The sequence below is a fragment of the Chelonus insularis genome, unplaced genomic scaffold, assembly GCF_013357705.1.
Source record: "Chelonus insularis isolate UGA/USDA-ARS -01 unplaced genomic scaffold, ASM1335770v1 scaffold_277_pilon, whole genome shotgun sequence".
Classification (NCBI taxonomy): domain Eukaryota; kingdom Metazoa; phylum Arthropoda; class Insecta; order Hymenoptera; family Braconidae; genus Chelonus; species Chelonus insularis.
In genome coordinates this window covers 1,392,697-1,404,642 of record NW_023276791.1, presented here as the reverse complement: position 1 = coordinate 1,404,642, position 11,946 = coordinate 1,392,697, and positions in this window count along the sequence as shown.

The following is an 11,946-nucleotide window of genomic DNA, read 5'->3' as shown; positions in this document are numbered from 1 at the left end:
ATGCTGTGTAAAGGGTTATATGCATATCCAATATTATTACATCGGAAATATGATTTTATATTCATCTCTTTTCACTCACTATTTGCTGTGCTTACGCCTACGCTAATCGCTCCATTCCTCGCTTTGGCTTCGGTTGCATGAATAAGCAGTGAGTTTTTTTTAAATGTTTCTGTTTCCTTCGAAATTTCTGTACCTTTTCATCTTCATTATCTGATTGTATTTTTTCCCATTCGATATTTTACTAATGTATTTAATAGAATTATTTATAATAAAATAATGATTGGAAAAAAAAAAATAATCCTAATAATATACTTCTGAGCACGATAAAGCATATTTAATTTAGCTTAAAATTATATTCTCTAGTTTTTTGTCTATTTGGTTGTAGCAGTACTATATGACCTCTCTTGTAGAAGACGATGATGAAAGGTGCCTTTGACTCTGACAAATTTACTAACGTCGACTTGCCGTCTCGACTACTCTCATCTTGCTCCCTTTTTCGAAAATTATTTTCTACTTCTAATGCAATATCGACCTATGTACATAAGTATATAACACGTTCAGAGAATTCGTATCTATATATATATATACATAAATATATATGACATATGGTAGCATCCGTTATGTACATCCTGAGTTCTTTCAGGATACACCGAACATAAGTAATTTCTCAAATGCCATATACGAAGACATCGAGTCTTTGCTTAAGATCTTAAGCTTCGATTCCGGTTATCAATAAGGAGGTTTAGAATTTATTTCATCGAGAAAAAAAGCATCATTTTAGAAGCGAAAAAATATCCCGTTAATTCTAGTTCAAATAGTAAAAATATTTATTTATTTATTAAGCTCTATTAATTAATTATTGATAAATAAAATTAATTGAAATTATGATTATTAATTAATGTAATTAATTCTCAATTTTTTTTTATTATCAATAAAAAAAGGTTTATCTTTGATAAATAATCGTTAGTTGAATTTAAAAAAAAAGATTATTAGTTTTCTCACCAGTAATTAACGTAAAACCATAAAATTTCTTTAACAAAAGATTACTTAAATAAACAAAAAAAATTGTTTTCTAATCAAAGTATCAATTGATCCTTTTTAAATGGATATAAAAAAATTTTAATGAGCCAACACGACATTGTCCAGAATAAAATATTTATCCAGAATAAATGTGTGTGTGTATAGCTCTAGATGGTTGGCAAATCTAAATATTTACTGAATGAACTTGTGAGTCCAAAGCTACCGGCAGATGTAGGGAAAAAATGTAGTAGATATAATAAAAAATTATTCAATCAATTTTTTTAAGATTCCCTCTTTTTAACCAAGTGGCTAATTAAACAATTTTTTACCGCGTGTGATGCTGAGGAATAATTAATTACAGCGATAAGCGGGCGGCAACTGAATCGCTAAGCACAACCAAGTTCATCTGTTAGCTGATGAAGATTTCCGTGGAACACAGAAGAACATTTTGTGGTGGACGAAAAAAGCCAAAGATACGAGAGAATAGGTATATATACATAAGAAGAAGGAGTCTGGTGCTACATGTATATATATATATATATATGTATATATAGAACACAAGCATTTCGCTTAGAGTCGTTACAAAGAACTTGGATGGTGGGACTAAAGAAGAGCTTGTCTTTGGAAGATGCCCGACCCAAGAGGGTGGAATTCTCTAGCAGGATAAGAACGCTACCACCTTAGCCCGTCCATATCCAGCGAGTGACTACCAACATTAGTCCACCGACACCATTGACACTTTTATTAATGATGTCGTCGCTCTGAGTCTTTCGTTTTTATACTAGCTCTTGCTAACAGATTTCCCATTGCACGATACGCTATAGATGTTTCTTACTCTACTGACTTGACGTCACATTTATTCGCTTTCCATTCTCTTCCACCCTTTTAAAAATTGCTTTTTTTATTGCACTGTAAAACTAGTAAGTTCGTATTTTCTCTTACGTCTATTGTATAAATTTATAGTGCTCACTTTTTATATCACTTCCAAATGTCATACATGGATTGAGCAACCTACTAACATTATGATATAAGTTTAATAAAAGTTATTGATAAATTTACTATCGTTGTGTATTCAGTGCGAATAAAGTATTGCAGATATTTTTTTTTAGTTAGATATTATTTATTAAGCTTTAGATGCATTTCAACGCTGAATATTTTATGTTAGAGTTTATAACATTAGAATTATGTTGATAAAGTCTCTGGTAAATAGGTGTAGCTATTTATTTGATGCTTTACTCATAACTATTAGCATATTTAATCTATTTATTTCACCTCGATATTATTAAATAAAACTTGTGGAAATCATTTGTAATATGCCTACAGAATTTCTTGTTCTAAAATATTTACAGTAATTTATTAAAACTGTTGAAAATTCTAATAAAATATTTTATTTTGCAGGTGAGATATTTTTATCGTCATTATTACATATTCAGTGATAAAATAATGAATATTTCATTAACATAATTATGGTATATTATTTTAATTATTTTATTATTAAGTGCTAGTTAAAATATGAAAGATTATTAATTGAATTTAATTAAACAAAAAAAAAAAAGTAAAATAAAGAAACGAAAAGGCTGCATAAGACATGGAAATAAATATTTGGCTGGTTTACGTAAGACTGAAAAATATTTTTCATATTTCACCCTCTTTAAATGTAGTGTACGTAAGCTTTGAATAATTATTCATATCACGGTCTTTGTGTTTTTATGTTGAGATGATAATTTCTAAAATGGATTAAAAAATCCATGTTAAAAAAATTTTTTTTAATTTAATCGATCAACAAATAAATAATAAAAACATCTAATCCAATAATTCTTTGATTATTTTTCTTTTTTAATAGAAAATAAATAAAACAAACGTAATATTATATTTTGATATAAAAAGATGGATATTTTATTCGATAAAAATGATGATTGTTTGGAGAAAAGGGCAGAGTTCTAAATTGAAATTTAATATCTCTATCATTATCCAAACAATATTCGCAATGTGATCACAATGATTTGTATCGTAACTTATCGGTATGGCTGACGACATTTGTATCATTGCTTTCTCATACTTCTCGTCACGTTTACAGCATTGAGTTCATCTATACATTGCTTGCATTACAGTTTCGTTCACTTGGCTATATAGGGGCTTATCGCCTCGGATTTGTGGCCATCTTAAGGTGTCGTGCACTGCTTACTTATCAGATTTATCCTATACAACTTCGAGTGCTCTCAGCGTACTAATCGGCCATTCTTTCAAATCGATCGGCGAAAATAATGTTGACCAATGTGTGACTTTTTTTCTCTTTTCTTTCTCCTTCAGATGATCTGGTGTCCGTCGGACAGAAATAACAATGAAAAATTCTTTCAACGTGCTACTTAAATCGACCTCTAACTCAGTAAAGTTCTCTTCTCAATTGAGAATCAAACATGGGGGTATATACGTTGAGAGTCGAAGAAGATGAATGAACTATTATAAAGAAATAAAGAGATAAAAAGAGTTGTACTATAACGATTCGCTCTTTCAGATAAAAAAAGCTCTACAGCTACATTAACATATGTTCTTCATTATATTACTTCTCCAGTGTAATTCTTGATGATGAGATTTCAAATAAATTGACATTTCTATCGACGGATAATTCACTTGCTTTTATTAAGTTACCAAGGAAATAATTTAATAAACTTTCGTAATATTTATAAATAAATGTAATTAAAAATTACAACACATCACCTTGGAGTGAATTTTTTTATGTCAATAGTATTTTTTATCAACTAATAAATCACTACTTTGTTTCAAATAAGTAATTTTTTGCACAAAAAAAAAGATTGAACTGAATTTATTAATGCATTATTGAAATAATACATCATTCAAGTGTCAAATTATGTAATTAAATGAGTTTTTATGGAATGCAATTAATAAAAAGAAATAATTAATTTGAAGCTGTTCATGTTATTTATGATATAACATGATTGAACATCATCAAGAATTGAGCATAAAACAATTGCTATTGAAGGAGATTAAAAGAATATTCGAAAAACAAAAATATAAATTAATGTCTTAAGAAGAAGAAGATAAGTTAAAGATAGATTTTTCTGTGATTTTATTGAAGTAATTATTGAACTATGGAACAATCTTAATTATTATCACATTGTATTAAAATGTCAAGCGTGAGTTTAAAAAACATGCAACTAATTTTGTTACAATTTTTATTGAATCTGATGTTAGTAAATGATAGTTAAAGTACATTTGCAAACTAGAGTAAAATTTATTCCTCAGAACAACAACAAGATTATCAATAAATCTTCCATTTGACTATTTTTCAAATGTATCAATAATTTCTTGATGATTAGACTCCATACAAACTGACATTTCAATCGATGGGAAATTGGCTCGAAGTCGTTAGTGTGGCAATTTACTAGAGTGAGATGATATTCATTGAAGCTAACGAAAACAACGATAACAAGAATAATGAGTAATACTGTAATGAATAAGATAGAGTGTATAGAGAGATAGAGGCGATGAGCACAAAAAAAGGAGTAAGAATAAAAGAATCAGAAAAGCGAGAAAACTCTTTTCCCTCAAAGTTTCTTTCCTTCAGTATTAGAAGCACAACTAAAAGAGAATGTCTTGTTCGTAAAAGAAGAGTGTAGGAAAGTGTAGATCGAAGGGGTGAGATGGGGAGTAAGCAGTGAGGTGCTGGCGTCAGAAGAGTTTTTCCTCGTTCCTAGCTTCCGTCTTCAGGGACTTGAAGCGCAAGGATCTTTTTGCTCGCTCGTTGGAGGATCAGACGTCCCACTTTATCTCCGACGACCCGTTCACCATCCCATAGACTCGCCCTTCTTCCGCACTTACGCTTTCTCATCCACAGAGTATACTCTCTCTATTCGCTCTCTCATCTCATCTCCTTTTGTCTCCGTTGTGTGCATCTCTCCTTTCCTCCTAACCCAAGGGTTTGATCACGTACATATATAGAAGAAGGCCCCCCAGCAGCGTCCAAAGTGACGCGCTGTGAAGGAGCCATTTGTCATCCATCAGCACGCCGTTGCTCACACAGAGATAGTGCACCAGCCTGTATATATATTCTTATCATACTCTGCTTCTTTTTCTCATCTCTTTTTCTTCTTTCAAGGCCTTTGAATTTCATCATAGCTCTCTCTACCACATTCTATACTTCATACACAATAATTCATACTTTAAATTCCTCAAAAAATTAATACTGATAATTTTTTCCCTACTTGATTAATGCATTTGAGATCTCAGTGTCGTAATTTATGATTATATTTAATTATTATTTTAATTTATTTCCTTTCAATTCTACATCTAATTACGTAATTGATATTATTTATTGTAATGGACTGTAAACAACGACAATAATCATTTGTAAATAGATAAGAAACAAGTATATAAATTTACAGTTATCTTTATTATTGTCAGAATTGTTGATGGTGTTCTAAACTTCACAATTTTATTAGGAGCAAATAATAATAATTCATCAGTAATAATTTAATAACCCTTTTTTTTTAGTTTTTTTTTTTTTTAGTTTTATAATGAAAACATTCATGAATGTTTTAAATATATTTTTAATCTTCTAAAGTACAAAAAAAGAGTAATTTTTAATTTTTATCAATTAAACGTTCCGCATAAATTTATTTTTTAGATCAATTATTATTCAATAAGCATACAAAGTTGATGTGATAGTAATATCCACGGGTTAATTCTAATATAAAATATTACTCAATTCAATAATCGTGCATTTCATTTAAATAATAAATAACTGCACACTCAACTTTTTTAATTGTCTCTCCAATTACTTTTTAGTTCTCCAATGAACTTTCAAATAAAAATTACACGAAAGCAAGGCTAAAGTCATTAAGAATGAAATTGGATCCGGTGCTGTCAATTTTCTCACATACTACTTTTTTCTGTCTTAAGTACAAGCAAAACAAACAAGCACCACGAGATCGATTGCCATACGGGGTAGGTAACTATCATGAGCAACACGTCAAGTAGTTTTTAAGAATCCGTCTTGATTGCTAGCTCGGTCAGACTATAACGAGCCACCCGCTATGTCCGTCAAGCATCCAGCCAATTCATTTCGGTTCCACATATAGGATGCTTGTAGCTCGAATAGGAATATATTTTTTCTCTTTCTATTCCTTTCATATATAATGTAAAATTTCTTGTCTAACCAGAGAAGATAAAGCTAAGATGCATCTAACAGGCACGAGAGAGTCTTTCAGGTCATTGGCACTCATCCAACATCCTCAACTGCAATGACGACGACGCATGCTATGCTAACTATCGCTTTCATCTTTTTCTTATTTTAAAGTCAATATTCCGTTCGTTTTTTCACATTTAAAAATTTCGTAACACCATCATCGTAAAATTATCAAACGCGGTGTGGAGTGAGAACAAACGAGTTGAGATTAATCGACTAATATTATTCATAACAATGTTATTGAAGTTATATTTTTTGAAGGATGATGCTGATCGTTGGCTGGTTTGCGGAATTTTTGTTCTGTTTTTCAAGAAAATAAGAAAGAAAGTGAGAAAGAATCTGGTTAACTTGAGAGAGCGTGAGATGCAGGGGGGAAGGGGGAGGGTAAATCGAGTGGCACGTCTCCATGCGGCAGGACGATATTTTACCCGAACGATTTTCGCTGCTCGTAAACTATTCATTTATCGACGGCTATAATTTTGATCGGAACTCAGTATCATTACCCCACCTTCTTTTAAACGTACTTCTTATTCACCACTTTCTTTTAGCTCCTATATACCACCATTTTATATACCACCTTGCTTAAAGACAGTGGACAATTGTGTTAAAAATGACCGTGTTCGATTTATCATTCAATTTATTTTTAGACTCAATATATTTTGTATGAAATTCAATGTGCCTTTTTAACATGAATTATATCTCTTTTGATTAAAAATTAATTTTTTTAATGAATAATAAACATTATTTAAGAACATTCTAAATCATTATTTAATATTGAATATAAAAAATTGCTGGAATATTTTATTTTAAAATTTATAAGCAAATTATAAAACGAAATTTCCAGATTATTGATAATATTATTTATTTATTATTTTTTTTTATATGAAAATTTATATTTAAATGGTAGAAAATTAATGTTTATTTCAATTATTGTGAGTAATAGATTGTTAATAAAATATTTCAAGTTAGAAAAATTAATTTACACTATTCAAAGACTCTAGTAAATGGAGCTATTTCAAAATCATTCATTGATTTATCTTGAATAGAAATTATTTTTGAAAATTAATTGTAGTTATTGATTTGATGATAAAATAAAATTGTAAAAGATTAAAGAATCAAGTATATTGTTATATATTTAGTGTAATATTTTGCTCACCGATGGTCTGATTGTCAGTAGCAATATCGCTTGATCGTGTACTGATCTCCATTTTCAACCTTCAGTGGTTGTCGTAAGTGCATGTAAAGGGATAAGAAAATGATGGTTCGAAGCGTAATTTACTAAAGATGTACTTTATATAGCTATAACAATGAAGTACATTGTATAGCACCGTGCACATTTACGAGTATCGATTCGCAAATGAAATTCTAGATAAAAACAGTTTCGTACAATGCCGCGTTACCATCTACATAATTCATGTTAAAGTTTATTATCAGCATCAAAGGAAGAAAGGTGAGTGAGAAACGAGCCGCGATAACCGATTTACGAGAAGTCTTTACTTACATGTTGTTGCTTTTCATCCAAAATTATACGTCACCTAATGTCTTAACTAAAAACAGTTTTAAATCATTATCATAATTTCGGGCATTTTCTTGATATTTTTATTTTGCCAACGGTGCAGCAGTGCAATCATCTCTCTACTGGGTGGCGGTGTAAATTATTGGCCTTTTTATCGATGATTGAGATATCATAAAATTGTCTTCTTCTTTTTAACCATCATTTTTTTTAATAGCTCGCTCATGTAATTTACTATAAATTGTAATATGTTTATTTCCGCAATTATCCCGGGCACTTAAAAACAGTCTCATCATTAAATTCATGCATTTATTACGGTGTTAATCGAATCGATTTTAAGAACATTTTGCCATTAATTTGACACTGCGTTATTATTTTCCGAAATTTACTGCATTTTTCAGCAGTGATATAAATTGCTGAGGAAGCCGCAACTTAAACTAATGTGGTTTTTCAAAATAATTAATTTTACTTCAATCCAATGATTACTCCAAAAATTTAACATTTTCAATTTATTTATTTTTTCTTCTTTAAATCCTCTAAATAAAATAAAATAATTTTTTATTATTAACTAACGATCGATTTATAAATAATTATGTGTTCCGAGAAAAATGCTATGTTGATACACCAAGAGACTGACGATATTATGAATTTAATTTATTTCTTGAAAATAAAAAGTCGCTTAAATAAAAGTTGAGCATTTTAGGGATTATTAGCCATGAAGTAAACAAAAAATTCCCACGAAATTCTGATATTAATCATCTTAAATGCTTTAAAAAGCCAAATTCCAAACCGGTATTGCGTTATTTCCAGTCAAACATTTAAAACTATGCAAATTTCACCCTTTCATAATATTCTTTCCTTTCAAAGTTCCTTTATTTCACTTGCTCAGACATGATTAAACACAGAATGCCACTGTTTTAGGTTCCCCACCCAATCTCATCACTTTTCTCTTTTGCGACTCGATTCCTTCTCTTTTTATCAAACCCGGTAACCTTTACCGATCCCGGGGATTCAGGCTCAATTTAATCACTGCTTGGGGAATCCGTAAGCTTCATACCATTCAATAACCCTTTTAGCATCCCTTTACAATTTACTAAAACTTTCCCTTCAATTCCATCCTCCTGCAAATTCATTTTGCTTTGTTTTGATTCTACGTACGTTTGTCGGTTTTAATTGTTAATGATTTCTCTTGAACAATGTCGATTTATTTGTTTCAGTCTCAAAATGAATGTTCTTGGTTCCAAGTTATTTTATTGATTTTCAGTGTAGCTTATGTAATAAATGATGATGCTTAGTTTGACTATCAATCATAAAAAGAAGGATTATGAGCCTTCATTTTATCTTTTAAATGCTACGTTGTTGCTAAAGTCTTTGCAATACTTGATTTATAAACACAATAAAGATCAATAGAAAATTTGATCTAATAACAATTATCAGTAATTATGATGAAACTCATTGAAATTTATTATGAGAATCTTTGAAAAAGAATTCTTTTCCATTATTTAAAATGCTTAATTGCAATTAATTAATGCTAAAATACATCCAGGTTTCATTCTGTGTGATATTGATGGAATGATACATTGTTGGTAATTAATAATTGAATTAAAATTAAAAATTTTATGGATGAAAAAAAAATAGGAAAATGATATCATCTCGTTTCAATTTATTACAGCACTAATTTGCAGTAATCCATTGAACAGTGAAGATCTCAACAGATCTGAGCTATCTATCATGTAGGTGTTCAATAAAAAGGGACAAAATTGTTTATTCCATTTAATGATTTCCTAACAATAACTCGAAGGGGAAACATCATTTGGTTTAGATTCTGTACTGATACATGAGTGGATGTAATCAAACACATTAAGGACTATTTATTTTTAACGCTTACTAAATTGACCCTAATATCGTCCAGTCAAGCTCGTCATGATAAATGAGATCAAACAAAAATGATTGCGAAGAAAATTTGAATCCATAAAATATTGTAATTAAAAAAATACTTATGATTTCTTGAAGAATCATTAATAATTATTGTTTAATTAACTGTCACTCATTCATTTATCATATCTTATAATTACCAGTATTTAATTGTTTAATATTCACATTTAATTAATTATCAATTATTAATTATTCCTAGCTAAAAGTTTTTTCTAAAAATAATATCAATTTTTTCTTAATTTCTCTGATGATGAAAAATGATTCAAAAGATAAAAATTATGAAAATAAAAAAAAAGGAGAAGGGTAAACTATTAATAAGTAGCGAATGAATCATTTTATCGATCGTTTTTCTACTGGCAAGAAGAAAAAAATGGTATTAACATTTACACTGTATCATTAAAAATAATATTTCTCATACATCATGTATATTTGAATTGCACATAATTTATGTATGCTCAAATTCATCTATGAATTATGTATAATTTACACATTTTCTACTTAAAAAAACCATCTATCCACGATTTATCATGATTACTCTATCAATTTGAAAGCATTTTATGTTTACACTTTTATCCTCAATATCTGCACATTTATTCACATTATTAATTTGCCCAACAAAAGGCAATAAGTTTTATAGTAGATCGATAAGAAGATAGATAATTAGATTTATATAATAGCTCTCTTTACGAAAGATAGATAGATTATTATTTCACGAATACAAAAAATAGTTTTTAAATTTATAATAATGAGCAATCGAGATAGTAGTTAGCACGATTATGTAATGAAATGTGAATAAAAAGTGATAAAAATAAAATGCCTATTTAAGTCCAATTTAGGTTTTTATGTAATAGAGAGAAGGTGCAGAGTGGAAGATCAATGATGGTTATTAGATAACGATCAAGATTTTCATTCTCACAAAAATGTTCTTCTTTATATTTACGAGCAAAGTCGTTACGCGACGGTACGGGCTACTAGCTACACCCTATGAATTCCCCTTATAGCATCACGTTTACGTTTACGAGCACGGTCGCTGACGTTTACGAGCCACCGGCTGACGTACGAGCCACTTGCTGCTCTCTTGCTTTCATTGCTTACGCTCACGCTTTTGGTGCTTTTAGCTTTAACGTCACTGCACCTACCAACTAAACATAGTCTTGATTTTTTTATTATACTCCTGCACAATCTGTTCCAATTAAAGCCACTTTCTTTTGCTTTTATTTCGATTCCTGTGATCTATAAGCATGGTCTAGACCCATCTTCATTCATACATTCACATGGAATCTTTCAAAGTTGCAACAAACTAAATCATCTGCTGGAATCTGTACTTTCAAATTCTGTTTTCTTTTGAAACTTTCAAACACTTCTTGCTGCTGGGAAATTTGAAAGCATTTACAATGTGAGATTGGCTTCTGAGGTTTTCTGACATTGGCAACGATTTATGACTGTGGGTCACATTGTTTCTCACCATGAAGTAGCACAAAGTACCATGACTTAACGTGACGTAATTAGGTCAAAGCTTTAGAACCTTTGGTCTAGAGACATGTCCTTGTGACTTCACTTTGTGTCTACATAGTGTCGTCGAAATAGAACTATAAATGTGTGGCTTGTTCTAGATATTCTTCAAGCACTTCTCATAAATTTACTTTTACCAGTAGCTACCCCCAACCAACATTTCACATGTATTCTTATGAAGGTCAACCCAATTTTCACCTTCATATTGCGTCAAGATTTTCATATGTCTCTCATCCCAAGGAAGACACTTGGGATCTTTAGAAAATTCCTGTGGTATTTTTATCTTGAGTAAATTTTTGAATATTTTAAAAAATGTCAAAGACAAAGAGAATTTATTTTTGGAAGTTTCTCAGACTAACAAAATTATTTTGTTTATTTTTGCTAATTTCACTGACCTTTGATATTAAATGTTTGTGTTTTAAGTATAAGAATGGTTTCGATTTTTATTCAATTACTATTGTCTCTGCTCATGAATGAATTACTGACTATAAGTTTCGCAATTTTGATTATTCGCACGATGAAATGTTGTCAGAAGAGTCTAACAACAATAGTAACAAAGAGGTTTTAATGAAGATATGACAGGTAATGTTCTCAGCCGATTTACAAGCCGATAAGAGGAGAGCTCTTGACTCCTACACCAAAATGATTAAGTATATCTAGAGAGCTAATTACTCTGATGTTACCAACTGCTGTATGTAGATGTTAGAATAAGAAGTCACCAGTCCCTCAAATTAAATGGCAAAAATTCGATATACCCTCG